This window comes from Equus quagga, chromosome 3, assembly GCF_021613505.1.
Source record: "Equus quagga isolate Etosha38 chromosome 3, UCLA_HA_Equagga_1.0, whole genome shotgun sequence".
In the NCBI taxonomy this organism is placed as follows: Eukaryota; Metazoa; Chordata; class Mammalia; order Perissodactyla; family Equidae; genus Equus; species Equus quagga.
The window spans coordinates 46,428,376-46,455,021 of NC_060269.1; positions in this window are offsets into that span (position 1 = coordinate 46,428,376).

A 26,646-nucleotide genomic window follows, 5' to 3' on the forward strand; every position below is an offset into this window, starting at 1 on the left:
GTTTGAGAAGGGACCAGATGCAACAGCTTATTCTTTACCTTAGAAGGCATAACTTGACATGTCCCACACCACTGGACCCCTAGAAATTTCACCGAGGGAGAAGCCCCCTGAATTTTTGTCAGATTTATTTTCTGCCCTCTGACATGCAAACGTTTTATCAATAAGTGTAGAATAGTTGTTGCTTCTTGCTCACTAGGTCCAACCAGCACAATAACATCTATGTAAGGGACTAATGTGATATCTTGTGGAAAGAAAAGATACTAACAATCCTTATGAACTGAATGATGACATAGGACTGTGGTTTACATACCCCTGAGATAAGACAGTGAAGGTGGATTGCTGGCCTTGCCAGCTGAAAGTAAACTGCTTCTGGTAGTCTTTACTAAAAGATATTGAGAAAAAACATTTGCTAGATAAATAGCTGCATGCCTAGTAGCAGGAGAAGTGTTAATTTGCTCAAGCAGTAAAACCACATCTGATACTGCAGCTGTAGCTGGAGTCATCACCTGGTTAATCTACAATGATCCTCTGTTCTTCTCCAGCAGCCATCTGTCTTCTGCACAGGCCGAATAGTCAAGTTGAATGGGGATGTGAAGGGAATCACCGTCTCTGCTTCTTTCTAGCCCTTGATTTTGGCACTAATCCTCTGCAGTCCCTCCAGGAATGCAGACGGGCTTTTGGCTTATATTTTTTTCTAGATAGAGTCACCTCTAGAGGTTTCTGCTTAGCCTTTCCTACCATAATCTTCCTTATCACACAAGTCAGGGAAGCAGTATGAGGATTCTTCCTATTGCTGGGTATTTCTATTCCAATTAGGCATTCTATTCCAATTAGGCATTCTGGAATTGCGGAAATAACTTCAGGATGGGTTTGGGAACTCATTGGGTCCACTGTGAGATGAACCTGAAGTAAAACTCCCTTGATCATCTGACCTCCACAAACTCCTCCTCTGACTGGTGAATCACAGTGATGTTTTGGGTTTCCAGAAGTTAGTTTCAGTTCATAGCCAGTGTCCAATTTTTCCTGAAAATCATCTTATTTTGTTTTCCCAAATGCACAGTTACCCTGGTAAAGGCTATAGGTCCCTTTTGGGAACTCCGGGAGAAAACTTAACAGTTTAAATATTTGACTTTATAAACATAAGGGTCCTTCCTTAAGGAGATCCAGCCTCCTCTTCTTTCAAAGCCTTCTGGGTCTGCAAACTCGCTCAAGTCTGAGAATTGATTGAAGGGCCCGGGACTCTGTTTTTATGGTTCAGGTTAAACTTCTGTTCACTTGACTTAGAACTTTTCTGTTTTTACAGATCAAGTAAGAAGGTGGTAGCCCTCCTATATTTCACCTGGAGATACTATGGTCAACTAGCCAGTGCCTTAGGTCTGTGTGAGTTGGTTGTTCTGATTGCTTCTTTGACTCTGCTGTCCATTACCACACTCACGTTGCTTTTGTTGGTTGAGTGCTGTCACTTGGCCCCTGATACCTGAAGATACAATTACTCCAATTGCTTTTAGGTTTCCCAACTCAGTGACTTCAATCCCACTGTGAGGTCTAGCCTAGAGAGAAGAGTGGTCATAGAGCTCTTCAATGATGCAGGGACTACTTTACAAATTATTTTTCTCATAGAAGTGGTGAAAAGTACATCTTGGGACCCTGTCAGTATGAGTGAATAGGTCTTAAATGACAAGTCCATGCTAAATTCACTTTATTTTTATTTGTTTGTCTTAGCATTTTTCTGAAGTTTTCTGATCTGTATATTCTCTATTAATAATATTTCATTTTCATTATATAAAAACCTAGTTTCTCCTTTTTCAGACTTTCTGTAACTGTACACTTGGCAAGTGAAATAAGCACCTTCAAAAATGTTTACAAAGTTAACACTATCTAAGTCTATCTCTTGTAGCTATCATTTCTGAATTATTGTTATACTACTTGTTAATGTTTTCTTTGTTCTTGATGTTCTATAGCTTCAATATAATTAGGTTATATTTTTAAATATACTGCTTCATAATTCATGTGTATTTTTACTCTAAAGTCTCACGTGTTTTTTCAATTCCAGAATTTCTTAGTCATTAATTGTTCTCAGTTATTTCCTCTAAGCTTTCTTCCTGGAGATTCTATGCAACATATTTTGTAGTCTCTCAATCAAGTATCCGTATCTTTTAAATTTCTCATATTTAGTCTATTTCTTTTTGAATTCTGAATGAATTATCCAGCAATCTCTTCTAAATCATTTCTTTTCTTCACTGTCCTCATTCTACAATGTACTACATCTATTTAAATTTTTAGTGTGATAATTATATTTCTTCGGTACTTCCAGTCAGTCCTTTTAGATGTCTATCTGGTTTTTATTTATGTAACCTATTTTGCCTTATAATTTTTATTGTTTCTATGAATATTTTCTTCCTTACTTTCTTTGAAAGTCTTCATTGTACTTATTTTTGAATTTTTGACATTCTTTGAAAATGTGATGTCGTATACAAATCTTAGTGACTTAATCTCCTGATTATTCAGTTGGTTTGGTGCTTTCGTGTAATATTATTTTTTGTCATGTGCTTTTTTTAAATTGAGGTAAAAATGGTTTATAACATTATATAAATTTCAGGTGTGTATCATCATATTTTGATTTCTGTGTGGATTGCATCATATTCACCACCCAAAGACTAATTACAATCCATCACCGTACGCATGTGCTCAGTCACCCCTCTCATCGTTCTCCCTCCCCCGTCTCCTCTGGTAACCACCAATCTAATCTCTGTATCTATGTATTTGTTTGTTATTATTGTTGTGGTTTTTGTCTTCTATTTAATTTTAGTCTTCATGATTTTCTTATGTTTTACCTTTTTTTTCAGTCTGTGCTTATTCTTTCCTGTCTGGCAGTTTGGCAGTTATGTCAACTTTTTTCTCTGAGATGCCATATGTGAACAGCCAGGTTATACTGGTCAGTCAGATTTTCCTTCCTGTGGAGATACTGGGGATTTGGGAGCTCATTCTCTCAGTCCTGTATGCTTAGGTTTCTTTACTCCCGTCTACTAGCAAGTATGCTATTCTATATGAGCCATCGACCTAGGAAATTGCTCAATTTTCTTTAACGTCATTTCCTGAGCAGTGCTCAGTTTAAGATCCCTTCCCTGGCTCTTATCTGCTGTTCTCCACCCCACAACTAGGTACTATTGGTTTGTAAACTTGTCCATTGCTACCCATTTCAGAGCTAAAGTTCAGCTTTACCAGGGTGTCATACAATTATCAATCACTGTGGCTTCAGATTGTTATTAAAAAGTGTTTATTTTTATGTTAATATGTTTTCTTTCAATACTTTATTTAGGAAACATCTATTGTAGATTTCAAAGAACCATATTTCTTGAAATCCTCAAAAACATTTTTAAACACCTTTTTATATATAAATCTTTATGTCTAATTTTTTCTTGTTTTAATACATTTTAATTATTCTCATACATCGGTTCTTGATTATCAGTTCTTGTGACTATACTGCCATTTTGGCATTGTATATATTTCAAACACAGGAATGCTATGTATCATAATGCAGAAAGTAAGGATCAAAATGATGACATGGAGACTGAGAAAACAGAAATAACATATAATAAAAATTTGTAGCTTCTGCCAGACTTAGCCAGTGATGCAAAACTGCTGCTTCTGGGACTTTGATATTTAGAATTTAATAGAACATGGGAAAAGACGTATAAGTGAGAGTCGAAATATTTTTTGCATTTTAAAGAAACAGGAAAAGACACTTTACTAACTTTATTTTTCATTGATGCTGCAAAAGAGAGCTTATGTTTTATGTTAGTGCATATGTTTGGTTAATACCAGTTAAGTCCAAATGTAACTGTGGGTTAAACTATTCTTTAAAATATCTTTTATAATTGGAAAGCAAGCATTATTTAATTTTCTAGTTAATGAAAAATAATCACTGTGGGCATGAATAAAGTCTGATTAAGATTTTTGGTTAATCAGAGAGAGATTTTCAGAAATTTTAACAAAGGAATTCATGTTTAAATGGAATTTAATAGGAAATTGCTAAAATTAAAAAAAAAGCAGATGTAAATAGAATGGTTATGCCTAAACCCTGGATTAAGTAGGTGACTCAGTGCAAATTTTCTCCTGTCATTTGTTTCCCCTTCTCAGTCAGCTATTTAAAAACCAGCTCATGGTTCTCTCTTCTCACTTAGCTGTTTAGAAAACCGGTGAGTTGGAGATATCAGTCACAATGAATATTAGACATAATGCAAGTACTTTCAATCTGAACTTGAATTACTTTGAAGTAATGAATACTCTTTGACCTGAAAAAGGGAAATTGCCTGTGGATTGAGGGGAATTTATATATGGAAAGGCTCCTTCAGTGCCTACCTCAAGAATTTATTCTTCATTTATTGAACATCTCATCTTTCCTATATAATAACAGAGAATTACTATGCTTCGACGTTGTAGAATGTACTTCTAATTGTTCATAGATATATTATTTACTAAATTAGCTTCATATTTTCTCACAATTTTATTTTAAATACATCTTCAGATGTATTGCAGAATGTGTTTTTATTCTATGGTTTTAACAAGGAGTAATGGACTGAAATCGTTCTCTTTCTCTGCATATTTCCACAGTGAGACTAGAAGTGGACAAAACTGACCAGGTGCCCTGCTAAATAAAAGCAATTTGACAGATGGCACAAGTGCGGTAAGAAACAAAGTCCAAATAGTCTGGCAAGATCTAAAGTCTGGACATAAGAAAAGCAGCATTACAGAACAGTTAATCCTGGAACAGAGACTGATTGCTGTTTGTAATGTTTTATTCTCTTTGCCAGATCTAAGAATCTTGACTGGCAAGAGTAGATTGTAGACAGAAAGAGGCCAAAGACGTATGGGGAAGTCTTGCATTTGATTAAACAATGTTCTCAATCAGCCTCTCATTACACTACTGTCTGTTTGGAGTTATTATCACAGAGTCTATTAATTTTGATTTGTCTTCTTAAATTTTATTTGTTCTCAGTAAGAGGAAAAATATGAAAAGAAATAAAAAAGAGAAGTAAGGTTAGAGAGACAGTGGAACCACCAGTGAAGGGCAGCAAAGAACAATTGAATGCAAAGTGCTATCCTTTGTTATCCTTACTTGAAATGAAAGACTTCTCCTTTCAAAGGAATGGATTAGTGAAAAGGAAATACAGTGAAATGATATACAGTCAAGTGCTGTGTAAAGATGTTTTGGTCAATGACTGACTGCATATACGGTGGTGATCCCATAAGATTAGTACCATATAGCCTAGGTATGTAGTAGTCTATACCATCTAGGTTTCTGTAAGTACACTCTATGATGTTCACAAAACAACAAAATCGCCTAATGACGCATTTCTCGGAAAGTATTCCCGTCGTTAAGCAACCTATGACTGTAAATATTGTTCTTCAAGTTATGATGACTCTTTGGAAATTTCGTTCTTTGTTCTATATTTCTTTCCCTTCTAATTCTGAATTAACAAAGTAAAACCAGGAATAAGACTGCCTCATTTTAATTTACTTTACAGCCTATGAATTGAGATAGTAGGCAAGAGATCAGTAGTAAATAAATGTTTTATAAAATGTTTTCATTAATAAGGTTTGTTGAAATTTTTTTGTTCTGTTTTTACCCCCTGGGGTGCCATCTCGTTTATCCATAAATTAGGCAGTACCCAAATAGATGAAAAACAGCATATGAGAATCAACATTTTACTTTGATCAACTAATTTCATTAGACACCTTGAACACATTAAACTAACAGAGTTATTAATGAAGTTATAATATTTATGTTTTTGGTGCCAAGCAGACAATTGTGATTATCAGAAAAAGTAAAACAGTAATTCACATTGTTTGATACTTTATTCAATAAATATGAAGGCTACTGAGAGGAATACATCCACTTTTACTTATGCACAATGTTTACTTTTGATACTCCCATAAAACATAAAGATAATATCAATAATTTTCTAAGTCAATCTTTCTCATAATAAAGTTTTAACTTCACCAATACGACTTGAAAGTTTTTTAAAAATTCAGATTTCTAGGCTAATCCTCGGCTTATTGGACCAGTATTTCTGAGATAGGATTGAGAATCGCATTATGATGAGATTTTTATACACAAAAATATTGATAACCATTACTCTGAGTGGATCAGTCGATTTCACTTTATATCTTATACCAGTACTGTAAGCCTAATTTTAATTTAAAGGCATATTTCCATTCATTCTTAGTAATATAGTTAATTTGCTTAAGAAAGAAAGTATAAGAATATTAAATTAAGAGTCTCGAGGAATTCCTATATGTTTTTTCTACTAGAAAATTTTAAAGTAAATTTTCTTTATATCCATAGAAGAAAGAAAACATTCTCCAAACATCAATTTAGAAATTTGATTTTGTCTCAACATTTTTTCTCCCAATTTTTATTTCCTACGTTAAGAACCACATTTAAAAGCAAATGGCCAAGAATTATATCCTTATACTGAAAACTGAATTGTTTGAAAAATTGCAAAGAAATAAAAATTCTATTGGGAAAGAGTGGTCGTGATAGGGAAATCAAGAAAATATTTCAGATAACTAATATGTAAGGAAGCACTGTAGATACACTGAAACAGAGCTTAATGCTCTAAAACTGGCAATCAAGTCAATGTGGGCAATTCCGGGTATACTATGGCTTGACCCATGAATTATTTTCGTAGTGGGTAGTTCTTGTGAAGAATATTTCAGTTCACAAATTCCTAGAACAGAAAAAGGTAGCAATGCTCAGAGTCTGTAGAAGAGGGAATGTATTTTTAATGTCTTCATGTTTTTAGCGTTTCATATTAAAAGTTGTCGAAGTAAATTCCAAATGTAAAAAAAAAACATATTAGCTTACAGGCATATTTTATTCTTGTTGCCATTGTTTAAAACCTATTCGTTCTTTCTTTAAAATTGATCATAGAAAATCATATTTATTATTGAATGTTTTGACAATATAGAAAAGTGCAAATAAGAAAAAAGGCTCCTTTGATGATAACATGCAATGATGTTTATGCTTAATATTTTGGAATATATTTTTCCAGTTTGCTTCTTTAAAACTTTATATGTTTGTCTAAATAGTTTATGTTTGAATTATATCACATACTGGATTGTTATCCACTTTTCACTTGATAATAAATATTGATCATTAAAATATTCTATATTAATTTTAATCAGAATTTATATCAACCTGTTCATGGTTGTATATAGTTGCATGCAATGAATGGACACATATGCACCCAGTCATGTCCTGCAGTTAAATATTCTGGTTTCTATTACAGTAGTCCTCCCTTATCCGTGGTTTCAATTTCCATGGTTTCAGTTACTCCTGATCAACTGCAGTCCGAAAATATTAAATGGAAAATTTCAAAAATAAACAACTCATAAGTCTTAAATTACCTGCTGTTCTGAGTAGCATGATGAAATCTTGAGCCATCCCACTCCATTCCTCCTGGGATGAGAATCATCTCTTCGTTTAGTGTATCCATGCTGTATATGCTACCTGCCTGTTAGCCCCTTAGTGGCCATCGTGATTATCAGATCGACTGTCGCAATGTCTCAATGTTTGTGTTCAAGTAACCCTTATTTTACTTAATAATGGCCCCAAAGAGCAAGAGTAGTGATGTTGGCAATTTGGGTATGCGAAAGAGAAGATATAAAGTGCTTCCTTTAAGTGAAAACGTGAAAGTTCTCAAAAAGGAAAAACAAAGCCGTATGCTGAGGTTTTCAGCATCCAAGCTGACTTTTATTACAGTATATTATAATAATTGCTCTATTTTATTATCAGTTATTGTTGTTAATCTCTTACTGTGTGTAAATTATAAATTAAACTTTATCATAGGTATGTATGTGGCGGGAAAAACATAGTATGTATATGGTTTGGTACTCTCCAGTTTCAAGCATCCACTGGGGTTCTTGGAATGTATCCCACATGGATAAAGGGGGACTACTGTATGCATTTTTTGATACCAGAGGTGATACTACAGTAAACTCAAATCTTTTGGCATATATTTTTGTCAGTCATTTGTCTATATCCTTGGACATAAAAACTTTGGCCAAATTTTATAACTATTTTAATGGTTTTGATATAAGAATTGTGGTACCAATTTATATTGCCATAAGCAATGGTCTAGATGACACATTTTCCTATACATTTTGGATGACATTTTTAGAAAAAAGTGGTATTCTGTTATTTTATTTTTGAAAGTTTTTATACAGATTGTTTTTCTTTATACTGCTTTTGGTCGTATGTATTTTTCATTTGTGAAATTTCTCAAGTTGTTCTTTATTCTTTTGGGAGGAATTTGAATTTTTTAAAATAACTTACAACATAGCTTTATGTATATTCATGGATGGGTATTTTTGCATATTTGCATCATAGTTACAGACTTTCAGAAATTATTAACACCTATGTTGTCAAATAAAACAATTTATTTTTCCCAGTTTTTCACTCATTACTCTAAGTTCTCCTCTAGGCTGTATAACCCTACTTAAAGCCACTTATAAGCAAATCATCTAATAGCAGCAATGGTAATAAGCTAGAAGGATGTGTATTACTTTTACCCTAACATACCTTTCTCTTACAATTACTTACTGCATGTTCACAATTGGGCACTTTGGCCTCTGTTTATTTCATATCTTACTGGGAAGTTTTCTGCATAAGAATGTGCAGGAATGAAATTACTCATAGAGTAGTATCACGCTTTATTGACTCTATTTGATGTATATTAGTAATAAAGATTTTTAATTAGAGACAAGATTTCACTACAGATTAAACTCTATAAACACATTTGTCCCGTGTTCAAGAAGCCTGATTTATATACATAATGCAGCATTTTTTGGGTAAATTCTTAGAAGTGTAAACATATAAGGGAGATCTTAATTTGACAGATTTTTGAAAATGTGATAATACAATGCTGGCAAAAGTTTTGGAGGAAGGCCACTCCTACACACTGATGATAGGAATATATAATTTTAGAGCTTTTGGAGAATAATTTGGGAAAATATTTTGTATCATTGCTAGGACACTATTATCATAATATTGAAGGTGATATAGAAAAAACAAAGGCTGATGTGACTTTGATATTTTCATAACAAATTAAAATGATGTCATAATAAAAGCATAGGAGGATGGCTAAAGATATTCTCTGTCTAGATGAAATTCTCTTTTCATATTACATTATCTCGTAATCTTTCTTTGTATCCCCTTAAACATTGCTTTTATCCCGAAGACAGAGATATTTGCCCCCAGAAATTTTATGTTCTGCAAATTTCCATTTTCAGAGGCAAACATACCTCCATGAAAACTAAAAATTTTCCAGATGATTCTGGATTCTATTTATAATTTGGTACCAAAATTTAGATCTATTATAGTAGGATAGTCTGATAAAATGTATAAATACTTACAGATCACCTGAAGAAAATGTGAAAGTGAGCATTTCTATGACAGTACATCTCCTGTATGATTATGAAAACTGCATTAATTAGCCAATGTCACAGAAGTAGAGGAAGAAATGTTCATCAAAGCAACTGTGACTTTTGAACTTTACTACTTGAAACAAGAGTACAAGATAAATACTGCAATCTTACTGGGAAACTCTAAGTAAGTATTTAAAAAATCTGATAAAAATTACATAATCATTCAACTTGACATTCCATTTTTATTAAATTAGTTGAAATAAATAGGATTTTTGAAAAAAATTCCCTTTAATGATGTTAGTTGAAGTTTTTATACGATGGTTAAAAAGTGCAAGCAATTTAAATGTTCAACAATATAGCATTTATTAAATTTGAATATGTTAGAGCAGAATACTCTGTAGTCATTACAAATGAACAGACAAATATCAATACTAATAATTTATATTTCAAGTGAAAAAAATCTACAAAACAGTACACTAAGACTTCCTTTTGATAAGGAAAAATACACACAAACATGCTTAGAAAAATGATTAAAAATGTGAAAATTTTTAAATCACCATTGGTTAATGAGTTATCAAGGTCTTCTTTGTACTTATGTGTAGTTTATAATTTTTTGCCATAAATGTACATCATTTTATCATAAGCAAAATAAAGGTAAGTTGAATATTAAAAGTGTAGCTGGAATTGCTAAATGACCCTTTAATTTTACAAATCCCACAACCAGGGCTGTATTTGTTCACGTCTACCCACACAAAGCCAGAAACAGAACCCATGTCTCCTTTTTTTCCAGTTTTTGTTCTTTGATCTGCACAGTAATGGTTTTTACAAGTCTAATCTAGTTTAAATATTATTAACCTACATACCACTTACTATTTACTTTGAAATACATGTATTCAGTTGCCAAATAGACTGTTAAAATCGGTAATCTAGTCCAAACTACATCTTTTTCATGAAGTCGAATGGAATCAAATTACCCCAGAGCTATGCACTGTAAGCTTTACTTTGCTTACTCTAACATAATATCTACCCTTGGTAAACACAAATACAAATCAAACAGATGCAGCAAAGGCAAAATTTTGCTCAATCCCACTGTGTCACAGTGGTTTAAACCTTTTGTTTGGAAAGATCGACCAGTGAAAAGGAATGCTAAACCTTGAAGTCACTCCCAGCGGAGCCCTTTTTTTAGTTCAGTTTGTTATGCTCTCAGAAAATAAAATTAAGAAAAAAGAACCAAAGTTTAAAAAGCATTCAAAAATCTAAACATCTAAAGTCAGGGGACTAGTTTTTGCTGAGAAAGCTCCACTCATTCTCAATCAATGCTCTCTGGTGTGGGACTGTTTTATATTCTTCTGTTCACACATTTGAATTCAATTTTAGGAAGCAGTACAATGAAGGATGAGTATATAGACCATTCTTCAGGTACAATTCACAGCAAGTATGGCACTCCAGCTGAGTTATTTATCCAGTACATCAAAGGGACATCCTTTCCATTGTGACTCCTTTAGGCACTTAAGCAGTAATCACCTTTGAACTACTAACTTTAGATTGCAGGCCCTGGAAAGACTCTAATTGGATAAATTCAAACATTTTATAATGCTGATCTCTACAAACCAAGGCATAATCCGAATCTCTAAATGCTGAACACCCATTGAAATGGAAATAAAGGGGGATAATGAATACAAACAAACAAAAAATATAAGACCAGAAGAAACTAGAGCTATTTTTTCCTACTCTTTTCAGCACTGATGCTGTCTGACTTTATCTTTTTAAAGGAACTGAAAATTTGTATTTGATATCCAATTTAGCTAAAATCTGTAACAAAATGGAGAGTATAAAGTTGATTAACACTTGTTCAGAGTTCAGAATGTAGCCATGTAGTTTTCTCAATTCAACTTCTGATGCAACATATTTTCTCTCTTATTCTATTTGTTCTTACTCTTGTTCTCACACTTTTTCTACCACTTATATTCCTCCCCTTTACTCTCTCTTCTTCCTTTCTCTATTCCTTTTGTCTATAGGTCTCCTCTTTACATTTTAACATTTGTGCAATATGTGTATCTTTCTATGTGAATATGGAATGCGTATACTTATATATATGTATTTATAATATATAATATTATAATATATATTGTATGTTAATATATTGTATATGAGTTTGGAAGACAGAAGTGTAGAAAAATCCTGAGCTTGCCTCTTCCCACAGACACAACAAAACTACAACTATCTGTGGAACAGCTTCCTCTGAAAGAGATCAGGAAACTGGATAAAAAGAACCTCCATAACAATGAACAACACAGACAAGGGTGGAAGAAGCAGAGAAACAACACCACTGAGGACAAAACCACAGCCTAGTTTCATGGCCAGTATTGATCTCAAAGGTATGAAGCTTTTCCTAAGGGAGAGGGGTATTTGAGCTCCACATTAGGCACCACAGCCCGTAGCTCCAGCACAAGAGAGAAGGGACCCCTTAATACCTGCTTTTGCTGGCTTTGAAAACCAATGAGGGACACACCTAGAAAAACTATAGAACTTCAGGGAGAGAAAAATCTGCTCTTAAAGGGCCCATGCACAAACTCACTCGACACAGAAACAAGTACAAAAATACAAGATACAAAAGTTCATAGTCCATTGGTAAGAGAGACTCACTTATGAAGCTCAGAACACATCCTGCAGAGGTAGGAGGTGGCTGGGCCCACTCCCCAAGGATTGAGACACTGGCAGCAGCCATTATTGCAATTGCTTTCAATTATGCTGATGCAGAGGCTGGCAGGCACTGTTGGAATCCTCCCTTTAGTCTATTAGCACAAGGGTCTGCCCCACGCACTAGAGCAACTGAGACAATCAAGCTGAGCCAGGAAGCAGGTGGCCCACCTGAGGGAATGGCACCCCCCCACCAGGAGGCCCATGGAGGACGTGTGCTGGTCATCACCAACAGGCACAAAGAGGATCTCTCCAGCCTTTGAGTGCCTGAAATGGTTGTGTGCTGCCACTCCTGGGGCCTCACCTGCCCATCAGAACAGCATAGCAAGTTCTTGCCAGAGGCCTGACCTGCCCCAAGCAAGGCTGACAGCAGTTGCAGGCCCTGTAGCTAACCTCACCTTAAGCCTGCTCCGCACACCAACGTAGAGGCAGCTAAGAGCTACAGGGAGCCGCAAAAGGGGCCAGCAGCAATTTTATGCCTCTGGACTTAGCAACCAGTCACATCAGGGTCCTGACTCACTTAGGAACAAAACTGCAGTAGCTGTGTGCTACTGATCTTGCAGCCAGCTGTGCTGGGGGCTTGCCTTGCTCAATAAAGTGCCCATAGCAACTGCATGCAGCCAAGCCTCACAATCAGCCAGCCCAGGGGCTGGCCTAAACTACCTGTGCACCTACAGCAATAGCAACCCTGCCACAACAGAAAGGTACATGCAGCCCACACAAGAGACCTCCCTGGAGTACTTGGCATGAGTGTCCAGAGGAGAGCGTGCTGCTCGTCCCCATAAGTCATCTCTTACATATGGCCACATTTCCAAGTTTGAGAGACATAGCTGATCTGTCTAATAAATAGAAATAATCTCAGAGAAGTAAACAAAAAGCGGAGACAAAGGAATATGTTCCAAATAAGGTAACAGGACAAATCCTCAGAAAAAGAGCTAAACAACACAGACATAAATATTGGATAAAGGATTCATCTATTGGATAAAGCATTCATAAAGATGCTCACTGGTCAATGGAGAAGAACAGAGGAACATAGTAAAAACTTCAACAAAGAATTGGAAAATATAAAAAAGAGGGGACAGCCTGGTGGTGCAGCAGTTAAGTGCGTATGTTCCACTTCAGCAGCCCGGGGTTCACCAGTTCAGATCCCGGGTGCGGACATGGCACCACTTGGCACGCCATGCTGTGGTAGGCATCCCACATATAAAGTAGAGGAAGATGGGCATGGATGTTAGCTCAGAGCCAGCCTTCCTCAGCAAAAAGAGGAGGATTGGCATCAGTTAGTTCAGGGCTAATCTTCCTCAAAAAAAGAAAATATAAAAAAGAACAAGTCAGAGCTAAAGAATGCAACAATAAAAATGAAAAATTTACTAGAGGGAATCTACAAAAGGGTAGATGACAGAATGGATCAATTATCTGGACCAATGATCTTTAAAGAATAGAGGAAGCCACCCAAGTTGAAGAGAAAATAAAGTTAAAAAGAATGAGGACAGTCTAAGGGACATTTAGGACAACATCACCCATACTAATATCCACATTATATGTGTCCCACAAAGTGAAGAGAGAGACAAAGGGGCAGAGAAATTATTGGAAGAAATAATATCTGAAAACTTCTCTAACCTGGGAAAGGAAACAGATATCCAGGTACAGGAAGCACAGAGAGTACCAAACAAGATAAACCAAAAGAGGCCCACACCAAGACATAACACTAAAGAAAGCCATCAAATCACAAGGGAAGAGAGCAAAAGAGAATGTAAAAGAAAAGAACTACAAAAATGTCTAGGAAAAAAATAACAAAATTGCAATAAGTGCATACTTGTCAATAGTTACTTTAAATGTACCAAATGCTCCAATCAAAAGAAATAGGGCGGCTGAATGGATAAAAATAAGACCCATATATATGCTTCATGCAAGAGACACACTTCAGACCTCAAGAGACTCACAAACTGCAAATGAAGGGATGAGAAATGATATTCCCTGCAAATGGAAACAAAAAGAAAGCTGAGATAGCAATGCTTATATCAGACAAAATAGACTTTAAAACAAATCTATAACAAGAGACAAAGAAAGCCATGACATAACGATAAAGGGAGCAATCCAATAAGAGGATATAACACTCATCAATATCTATGTGCCCAACATAGGAGCACCTAAATACATAAAGCAAATATTAACAGACATAAAAGGAGAAATTGACCGCAATAGAATAATAATATAGGACTTAAACACTTCACTTGTATCTATAGATAGATCATCCACTCAGAAGATCAATAAGGCAACGTTGGCCTTAAATGACACCTTACCAGATATACTTAGTTGATACATACTGAACATTCCATTAAAAACTGCAGAATACACCTTATTTTCAAATGCACATGGAATATTCTCCAGGATAGATCACACATAAGTCCACAAAACAAGCCTCAATAAGTTTAAGGAGATTGAAGTAATACCAAGCATCTTTTCTGACCACAATGGGATGAAACTAGAAGTCAAATACAAGAAGAAAGCTAGAAAAGCCACAAATTTGTGGAGCTTAAACAAAATGCTACTGAACAATTATTGGGTGAACAAACAAATCAAAGGAGAAATAAAATATCTGGAGACAAATGAAAATGAAAATACAACATACCAAAATCTGTGGGATACAGCAAAAGCAGTAGTAAAAGGAAGTTTACAGCAATACAAGCCTATTCTAAGAAACAAGAAAAAGCTGAAATTAAGAATCCAACAAACCAACTAAAAGAACTAGAAAAAATGACCAAAAGAAGCCCCAAATCAGTAGAAGGAAGGAAATAGTAAAAATCAGAGTGGAAATAAATGAAGTAGAGACTACTTCTACTACAATAAAATAGAAAAGATCAATAAAACTAAGAGCTGGTTCTTTAAAATAATAAAGAAAATTGACAAACTTTTAGCTAGACTCACAAAGAAAAAATGAAAGTTCAAAAAATATACAAAGAACTCATACATCTCAACAACAAAAAAAACTAACAACCCAGTTAAAAAAATGGGCAAAAGATCTGAACAGAGACTTCTTGAAAGAAGATATACAGATGGCCATTGGCACCTGAAAAGATGTTAACATCATTAACAATTAGGGAAATTCAAATCAAAACTCAATGAGATATCACTTCACTCCGGTCATAATGGCTATAATTAACAGGACAGGAAACAAGTGATGGAGAAGATGTGGGGATAAGGGAATCCTTTTACACTGCTAGTGAGAGTGCAAACTGGTGCATCCACTATGGGAGACAATATGGATTTTCCTCAAAAAATTAAGAATAGAACTACCATATGATCCAGCTATTCCACTGCTGCATATTTATCGAAAAACTTGGAATTACAAATACATAAAGATACATGAACCCCTATGTACATTGCAGCATTATTCACATTAGCCAAGACTTGGGAGCAATCTAAGTGCCCATCAAGGGACAAATGAATAAAGAAGATGTGGTATATGTACACAATGGAATACTACTCAGCCGTAAGAAATGATGAAATACAGCCATTTGTGACAACTTGGATGGATCTTGAGGGTATTATGCTAAGTGAAATAAGTCAGAGGGAGAAAGTCAAATACTGTATGATTTCACTCGTAAGTAGAAGATAAAAACAATGACAAACACGTAGCAACAGAGACTGGATTAGTGGTTACCAGAGGGGAATTGGGGAGCAAGGAGGGCGAAAGGGGTAATTAGGCACATGTGTGTGGTGATGGATTATAATTAGTCTTTGGGTGGTGAACATGATGTAATCTACACAGAATTTGAAATATATTACAATGTGCACGTAAAATTTATATAATGTTATAAACCAATGTTACTGCAACAAAAAATAAAAAATAAAATTAGAAATGAAAGAGGAGAATTACAACAGACACTGCTGAAAGATGAAAGATTATAAGAGAATACTACAAAGAGCCATATGCCACCAAAATGGATAATCTAGAAGAAATGGGTAAATTTTTAGAATTATAAAACCTTCCAAAAATGAATAAAGAAGAAATAGAACACCTGAATAGATTGATCACTAGTAGGAGATTGAAAGAGTTATCAAAAAGCTCCTAAAAAAAGAAAGTCCAGGAGTAGATGGCTTCCCCAGTGAATTCTACCAAACATTCAAAGAAGATTTAATACCTAACATTCTCAAACTCTACCGAAAAACTGAAGAAGAAAGAATGCTTCCTAACTCATTCTATGACGCCCATTGCCCCAATATCAAAACCAGGTGAGGATAACACAAACAAATAAAATTACAGGCCAATATTACCAATGAATATAGATGTAGAAATCCTCAACAGAACACTAGTAAATTGAATACAACAATACACTAAAAGGATCATGCACCATGATCAAATGGGGTTTATTCCAAGGATGCAGGGATGGTTCAACATCTGCAAATGAATCAATGTGATTCACCATATTAACAAAATGAAGAATAAAAATCACACGATCATCTCCATAGATGCAGAGAAAGCATTTGATAAGATACAGCATGCATTTATGATAAAAACTGAACAAAAGTTGTATAGAAGGAAAATATCTCAACATAAAATAAAGGCCATATATGACATCCACACAGCTAACACCATACTCAACAGTGAAAAACTGAAAGCTGTCCCTCTAAGAATAAGAATGAGACAAGGATGACCACTGTCACTGCTCTTATGTAACATAGTACTGGAAGTCCTAGTCAGAGCATTAGGTAAGAAAAAGAATCCAAAGTGGAAAGTAAGAAGTAAAACTGTCACTATTGGCAGATGACATGATCCTATATACACAGAAAACTGTAAAGAATCCACCAAAAAACATTAGAAATAATAAACAAAGTTGCAAGGTATAAAATTAACATACATACAAAAATTTGTTGCGTTTCTATACGCTAACAATGAAATAGCAGAAAGAGAAATCAAAAATACATTTCCATTTACAATCACAACACAAAGAATAAAATACTTAGGAATAGATTTAATCAAAGAGGTGAAAGACCTATACACTGAAAACTATAAAACAATGTTGAACGTAATCAAAGAAGACATAAAGATATGAAGAAATATTCTGTGCTCATGGATTAGAAGAATCAAGATAGTTAAAATGTCCATACACCTTGAAGCAATCTATAGATTTAATGTAATGCCTATCAAAGTCCCCACAACTTTTTTCTTGGAAAAATAAAAAAGAACTGTAGATTTATTTGGAACAAAAAAGTAATCTTGATTAAAAAAAACAAAGCTGGAGGTATCACACTTCCTGATTTCAAAATATACTACAAAGCTATGGTAATCAAAACAGCATGGTACTGGCAAAAAAACTGACACACAGATCAATGGAACAGAATCAAGAGCAAAGAAATAAACTTACATATCTATGGACAGCTAATTTTCCACAAAGCAGCCAAGAACATACAATGGAAAAATGAAAGTCTCTTTAATAAATGGTGTTGGGAAAACTGGACAGCCATATGCAAAAAAATGAAAGTAGAGATTTATTTTACACTATACACAAAAATTAACTCAAAATGGATTAAAAACTTGAATGTAAGACCTGAAGCCATAAAACTCCTAGAAGAAAACACAGCCAGTATGCTCTTTGACGTCAGTCTTAGCAGTATCTTTTTGAATACCATGTCTGACCAGGCAAGGGAAGCAAAAGAGAAAATAAACAAATGGGAGAACATCAAGCTAAAAAAACTTCTGCACAGCAAAGAAAATCATCAAAAAAATGAAAAGGCTACCTACCAATTGAAAGAAGATATTTTCAAATCATAGATCTGATAAGGGATTAATGTACAAAATATATAAAGAACTCATACAACTCAACAACAACAAAAAAACCAATCCAATTAAAAAATGGACAGAGGATATGAATAGAAATTTTTACAAAGAAGATATACAGAATGCTAAGAGGTACATGAAAAGATGTTCAACATCACTAATTATTAGGGAAATGTAAATCAAAACTACAATGAGATATCACCTTACATCGTCAAAATGGCTATTATTAAAAAAACGAGAAATAAAATATATTGGACAGGATGTAGAGAAAAGGGAATCCTCATACACTGCTTGTGGGAATGAAAACTGGTGCAGCCACTATGGAAAACAGTATGGAGACTCCTCAAAAAATTAAGAATAGAGCTACCTTATGATCCAGCTATTCCACCTCTGGATGTTTATCCAAAGAACACAAAAACACTTGTTTGAAAAGATACATGCACCCCCTATGTTCATTGCAGCATTATTCACAACAGCCAAGAGTTGGAAGCAATATAAGTGCCCATTAACAAATGAATGAATGAAGAAAGTGTGCTGTATATATGTATACACATGAACATATATATATATATATATATGTATATGTATACACAATGGAATACTACTTGGCCATAAAAAGAAGAAATATTGCCATTAGCAGCAACATGGGTGGATCTTGAGTGACTTGTGCTAACCAAAATAAGCCAGATGGAGAAATCCAAATACCAAATACGATATGATTTCATTCATATTGGAAGATAAAAACAACAGCAACAAATACACAGATACAGAGAATAGATTGGTGGTTAGCAGGGTGAGGGGAGAAAGGTCACATGTATACATTGACGGATGGCAATTAGACTTTTGCTGGTGAACATGATGTAGTTTACACAGAAATAATAATATAATATACACCTGAAATTTATATAACATTATAGGTCAATATTACTTCAATAACAAAATATACTGTATTTATTATATACTGTATATGATTATAAATTATATAATAATATAATTGAATAGCATATTTATATATTATACTATATAAACATACAATGAAATATACATAACATATTTATAACATATATAATATATATAACTATATTTAATAATATATATCTGTATTCTATATTTTGTTACTACATGAAACTTGCAAAGTAGATGCTATTTTAATTAATTTTAATTATTATAGCATCAATTTTAGTGTTATTAAACACCTCAAGTGGAAATAAAAGTGCTTTGGAAAATCATGAAAAACATAATTCTTCGATATAATAAAATTAAACATAATGAACATTGTAAATATATAAAACTCAGTGATTGTTCTGCAAATGATGTCCTTTCTATATCAGTTTGTTACTGATGATTTCTCCTATAATTTGTTTACATTTAAGTGAAAAGAAATTGGAAAATTCTACCCCTTTATCCTGAATGAGTTGGCCTGAAAATAATGATTTAGAACGTGCAGGGACAAAGATGTGTTTTCTGGTCTGTGATCCTAGAATTACTCAATAAAATTATAGATCTTTTTTAATTAGTATTTTCTGATGTGTTTTAGAAGGAGTAAAACAAGGTTTGAAGTACTTAGTAAAAATATTGTTGACAAAAATATAACATTAAAACAAATGAAATAATCAATAATCAATTTATAATGAATATAAATACGTCTACACACTGATTACGTACTTTGATTTCTCTTGTATCAATATGTATGTCATGTTAAAGAGGGCATATCCTACTGGACTATCAGCACATGTAAAACTATTCATTATTGCCTCTTCCTTCAAATATTTCTTCATTTGTCTTACAGGACAACTTCCTTGGTTTTCCTTTTACCTCATTGACTGCTGTTTCTGTTTCCTTTGCTCGTTTTCCTTTTATCTATGATCATTTAATGTTGGAGCGATCCATACGTTATTTCTTGATCTGCTTATATTCCCTAAACACACTCACTCTGTTAGAGATCTAATAAAATGTCATGGCTGAAACAACATCAATAAGGTGACATCATCAAATTTTATCTGCAGCCCAAGCATCCTTTCTGAAAGCAAAAATCAAATATCCAGCTGCTTACTTAATATTTCCATTTGATGTCTAAGATCTCAACTTAGCATGCACAAAATGGAATCACTTATTATTCTGCCCCCAACGTATTATACTTTCATTCTATTCTACCCCATCTCAGTTAATACAATCTTATCTTTCCAGTTCTTCAGGCCAATCTTGGGGATTGACTGATGTTCTCTATTCCTTTTGTAAAACAAATTGACTGAATACCCATCACACTCATTTTCCATTATGAGTAGGCAAATCTCTAGTAAGCCTATGCAATTCTGCATTGATCAGCTGAAAGAATTGTATGTTAACAAAAATATGGGTACAATGGTACTCAAATGATTGTTATGGCAATCATATAATTTAATTAAATTCATGCAAAAATATGATTGCTTTTTCTATGAAAATTAAGTGGAAAATTTTTGGAAATACAGATAATGGTAGAAAGGTTCTTTTTGAATAAGGTATTAAAGAGACATTTAAAAAAGTTTGGAGGAAAAGAATGATCTGCCAGGAAAGAAAGAATTCTTCAAAATAAGTTCATCTTCCCAACAAGATATTTGCTTAAATTAACAAGCTGTGTGGAGTGAGAGACTAAAGATTTGTAGTAGACTACAAAATTGGATACAATCACTTGCAGTTTCTCCCATCAAAATGTGGAGCATTTATTCACCTTCCTGAATTTAAGCTAGTCAATTTCATTAAAGATAGGAAATTATTCATATTTTCAATTTCCTTTTTTGTCACTTTTGTTAAGCTGTATTTTTTTCATTGTACACTTCAGTCAAATTTTTAAATCTATTGACATATACTTGTACAAAATGTGCTCTAATTATCTTTCAATGTGTGTAGGGTTTGTATTGATACCCTAATTTCATTTGTAATGTGAATAATTGTGTTTTCTCTGTTTCTTGATGGCTCCTTGTGGGAGTTTATCAAGTTTACTAAAGTTTTCACACAAATAACATTTGGCTTTTTTAATGTTTCTTGTGTATATTTTTTTCTATCATTGATTTCTAGTCTTATTTTTAGTATTTATTCCTTCTATTTTCCTTGAGTTTCATACAAAGTGTGCTTTTTTTCCTTGGTTAAGAATTACAACTCCCATCAATGCTATTATATTTGGCTTGATCTGATAACTGATTTTCTTTTGGAAAAAGCAAATTATCTTAAAAATGTGAAGGCATGTAATGGTTTTCTAAAACTTTATGAATTGAGATATAAAACCTGAGAAAATACTAGAGACACTTGTTAAAATGAAAGTTTGGTAAAAATATTCATGCATTGTGAACTTTTAGCAAATTGTGTTAATTATGAAACAACATTGGCTTTCATCTTTTCCTATTGAATAATCACTAACCTAATCAGTATATTTAAAATCAAAGCGTGATTCATAATATACATAATTCTACGTATATTCTATCACATAATTGGAGTACATAAACTGAGCTTAATAAAAATAATTTTGCTATCTTTAAAATATATTTAAAATTATTAAATGATATTAGGAATGCAACCATTAGAAGAATTTATAAAATCTTCCTCTCTTGGTTAATTACATTTTCTACTCTGAGTTTCTTTAAATTTTGTTTATTTCATCTATTTCTGGTTGTCTTATATTACTCAAAAATAAAAGCCAACATTTTATCAAGCTTTGAGACATTCCCACTGCCCCACAACTTAATCAATTTCTAATTATAATCATCATATTTTAATTGTTATTATTCAGATTTAATTGCTATGCCTTCATTTTAAATGTCTTTAAATCATAAGTATATTTTAGATATTACTTAATGCAGTCATAGAATTAAAAATCCCTACTTGTTTAATCATTGATATCCAGTTTCAATTCCAGTTTAATTAAAGCAATAATACAATAAATATACTCAGTTTCTTAAGATTATTTGCACATATATAACTTCCTCCTTCTTTTCAATATAATCATTTTTTTTGAGAAAAACAAAAATACTATTTGTGTAACCTGTCTCAATATGAGTTATTAAATAGATAAGTCACATGTTTGTCCTATTTATTACATTTTGACTTAGGAAAAAATTAAGATTTCTTGAGAAAGAAACGTCCAAATATACATGTAATTATTGAAAATATATTCTTATAAAATAAATATTTTATTTTGTTTAATTTTTAAAAGAACTGCATTTTCCAATAAAGTCAAAACCTTAGGTACTTTATTTATTATTACTATAAACATAACTATATCCTTACGTAGCTATATATTTAAGTATATATAATATCTAACTAGACACATTATATCATTATATATCTATATGTAACTACATATATAACTATATATATAAAACTGTTCATAATTGCATAAACTATAATTATACACACAAACACACATATTTAATTAGTTATCTAGTACTGTGCAACAAATTACCCCAAAGTTTATCAGCTTAAAACAATACACATTTGTTATCTTACAGTTTCTGTGAGTCAAGCATTCAGGTATGGCATAGGTGGATCCACCACTTCAGGATATCTCACATAGATGCCAGTAAGGCGTTGGCTGCAGGTGCCGTCTCCTGTTGGGAGTGGGGCTTGACTGGCAAGGATGCGCTGGCAAGATCACCCATGTGTTTTGTTGTCAGGATTCAGTTCCCTGCAGGCTGTTGTCCTGAAGCCTCAGTTTCTCAGAAGACGTTGGCGGAAGGCTCCTTTAGTAGTTCCTTGCCTGAAAGCCTCTCCTTAGAACACCTCACAACATGGCAGGGAGCAAGAGGTCAAGAGAGGCCACAAGCAAGAGGAAAGTCAGTCATTTGTAACCTAATCACTACAGTAATATCCAGACCTTTTTGCTAAGTTTATTTTACTTGAAGACAACTCTGAGGTATGGTGACATTGAGGTATGGAGATACCGAATTTAGCAAATTTTATGCTTTCCTTTCTCTCTCTCTTCCTCCCTTGCTTCACTCTCCATTACTTTTTTCAGAAATTAAATATTATTTTCTTGTCTTATAAGATTGGAAAGTAGGGAGCACCCGTGCTTGTAAGATTAGGGAACAGCTTTTTGTTTTTAAAAGGTATGATTTTTGGTGAGGAAGATTGGCCCTAAGCTAAAATCTGTTGCCAATCTTCCTCTTTCTGTTTTTTTCTCCACAAAGTTCAAGCACATAGTTGTGCATCCTAGGTGTAGGTCATTCTAGTTCCTCTATGTGGGATGCGACCATAGCATGGCTTGATGAGCAGTGTGTGGGTCCGTGCCCAGGATCCAAACTGGCGAACCCTCAGCCACCAAAGCGTAGCAGGTGCACTTAACCACTCAGCCATGGGGCCAGCCCCTAGGGAGCACCTGTTTGGTCTTTTAGGACACCATTCGTGGTCTGTCTCTCATGCAGGCAATTTATCACAGTAGTTTTTCCATGAAAATACAGGTCTTTTCCACGGATAAAATCTGGTAAATAGAATTTTATCTGCCTTATTATGCATAGAGTATATATGTACATCTTGGCAATCTATGTAATATATTGTGTCTACAGCCAAAAATATTGCATACTTCTTATGATTATCTAATTACGGTCATTTTTTTCTCATAATTTTCCAATCATTGACTCTATGAAATGGCCATAGAAGAATTGGATTCCCCCAAAGCTGGAAAGTAGGAGGTGACTTTTAGTTAAAGTATAACTTTTAGAAAAAATAAAATGAGATTTCCATAATTCTCAATAGAATTCTATTATATTAAGGGATGTTAGTTCAATGCATCATAAGACCTGAAGAAATTTGCCTATTTTAATAGTAGATAAGCTCAACTATTAGCAATATTAATATCTTTAAGAATCTCCTAGGGGCCAGCCCAGTGGCTTAGTGGTTAAGTTTGTGTGCTCTGCTTTGGCAGCCTGAGTTTGCAGCTTCAGATCCCTGGAGCAGACCTAGCACTGCTCGTGAACCACACTGTGGTGGCGTCCCACGTAAAGTGGAAGAAGACCGGCACAGATGTTAGCTCAGGGCCAATCTCCCTCACACACACCAAAAAGAATCTCTTTAAGAAAACCCTGTGCATCTGATGTCTGTTTCTTAAAGGAGTGAAGAACATAGTCCATAACTCTGAAACTTACAAAAACTACCATGATCAAACCCTTTAGAGTTTCATAAACTAAATCAGCCATTTTAGATATCTAAATGCTTTTTAAATGTTTTAAAACTTCATAACTGACTTTCTCAATTTGATTTAAAGTTTTGTGTAGATGATAAAGGTAATGATAGTAATAGTGCTGCTGTCTTAACAATCTGTGTATTTTCAATAAGAGTGACCTTACCTGGGCATTAAGTTCTATTTGAGTCTGTATGAGTGTTTAAAATAGTTTAATTTATCATTTAATTTATATAGTAGATTAAACTCAATTATATTTCTGATTTAAAAATGTACATTTTTGAGCATTAGTTATGCCCCAGCATAAATTCAATGGCATTTCATCGTCAGTTCCATTAATTCTCAAAAAAATCCTCAAAGATGGCAAAAAATATTTTGTGTTTTTGCCAATGAGAAACCTCAGGCACAAAGAGCTTAAATATCTTGCTAAGGTTACAGTTACTAAATGAATGAGCTAAGATTTGAACATATGCGATTTGTTTCTTGGGTCCTTACTATTGACACAACAGTTCACTGCTGCTCTATCATTTAATTATTGTCGATGACTATGTGCAATAATATTTATGGATAAGATATTGTCTCATATACACTAAAAGTAGAAATGAGTGAATTAAAAATAAGATGCAGGGATATTTACAGTTTTTTTAAAAAAGGAAAAGGGATAAAACAAATTATCCAATTACTATAGTTTCTCATCTCTAGGATTAGATAAATAAATACTACAACATAAAGGCAATCAGGAAAGCAATTTAATTTTATCAACAAGATCTTTCCTCTGACTATAATCTCTTTCAAATGTTTCCTAGGTGGATGTTAGAGGGTTTAAGATGAGTACTTAGTTCTCATGAGGTACATGCAGGGGCAGTTAGATCATCCTTTACTTACAGTAGTAACTATATGATTTTTCATGAATAAAGCTGTAATTGAGTGTATCAGGGAGAAAAATAAGTAATCAGTATAAACTTCCATGTATAAGCTCTCTCTGAGAGTTTACTATCTGAAACTCTAAAGGAGAGACAGCTTTGTTTTACCTTTTTAACTGTAAAAGTTGTTATTTATCTATATTTTCTTACCAACATAGCAGGTTGCAACCTTAAAGTCATATTCATTTAGCCCAATATGGGTCATTTGCTTTCAATAACTATAGGACATAGAGATCTGGGTAAATCTGACCAACTCAATGTTGTGTGCAAAAAGACTCTTCTGCCCTTAGAGAACCTCCTTGAGATTTGTGGCATTTGAGAATAGCAGACCTATTGACATTTTCTTTCCAGAAACTTATTGATCTTTCAAAAATACCTATTTTGTTCCATCACCGCAAGGATCCCTAGTCTTGTCCTTTTATAAGCAACAGTCACCTCTCACCTCACCATCCTCCTGTCTCTAGCACCTGAAAAAACATTAATCTATTTCCATTTCTATAACTTCATCATTTCAAGAACGTTATATAAAGATAATCATATTATATTTTACCTTTTGATTGCATAAATGTCAATGTACTCATTATTATATTGAACTATGTTTTTGAGAGATGTTACCATTGGGGAAACTGAACTCAGTAATGGGATCTCCCCATATTATTTTGCAATTGCATATCAGTTGAAAGTCACTCAGTATAAAAACTATAAGACAAAGTAAAACAAAAACAAAGTGAAGGACCCAAAGTACTAATATAGATATGTTTTAGGAAATATACTCACAGATGTTACTTTCCTGACTCAGATGCAGCACCAGATCTTAGACTGGATCCTATACTGGAGAAAGACAGAATGCTATAGAAGACATGACTGTATAAATGGACAAAATTAGAATATGGAGAGTCACTGGATTAAAATGTCCTATCAATGTTAAAGTTTCTGGTATTGGTAACTATGCTCTGATTAGGAAAAAGAATATCTTTATTCTTAGGAAATACTCACTGAATTATTTAAAGCTAAATAGTCATGCTATATGTAACTTATTTTCAAACATTTCAGGAAAAAAAGTATGTTTGCGTGTGAGTGTGTGCAGAGAGACAGAGTGCATTGTACAAATGATAAAGAAAATGGAACATTAGATTGATCTAGACAAAGAGTATATGAGTGTTCTTTGTATTATTCTCGCTATAAAAATCTTTCTGCATTTGAAATTATTTCTAAATAAATAGTAAAAAATAATTCAGCCAATTCTGAAATATGCACTTCTTTCCATATACGTTTTTAGAAATAGGATCAATATTAATACCAAGGAAATCTTATATTTAAAATTTTAGAGGAAGAATAAATGCAATTTTTTAGATATCATAATTCATAATTTTAACATATGAAAGCTCAAGAGAATGAGAAGACAAACCACAGTCTGAGAGAAAACATTTGCAAAAGACACATTTGATAAAGGACTATTATCCAAAATATAAAAAGAACTCTTAAAACTCAGCATAAGAAAACAAACAGCCCAATTAAAAAATAAGCAAAAGATCTGAAAGGCGCTTCATTAGAGAAGATAGACAAATGGCAAATAAGCTTATGGAAAAGATGCCCCACACGATATGTCATTAGAGAATTGCAAATTAAAACAACAATAGATACCACAACATACCTATTAA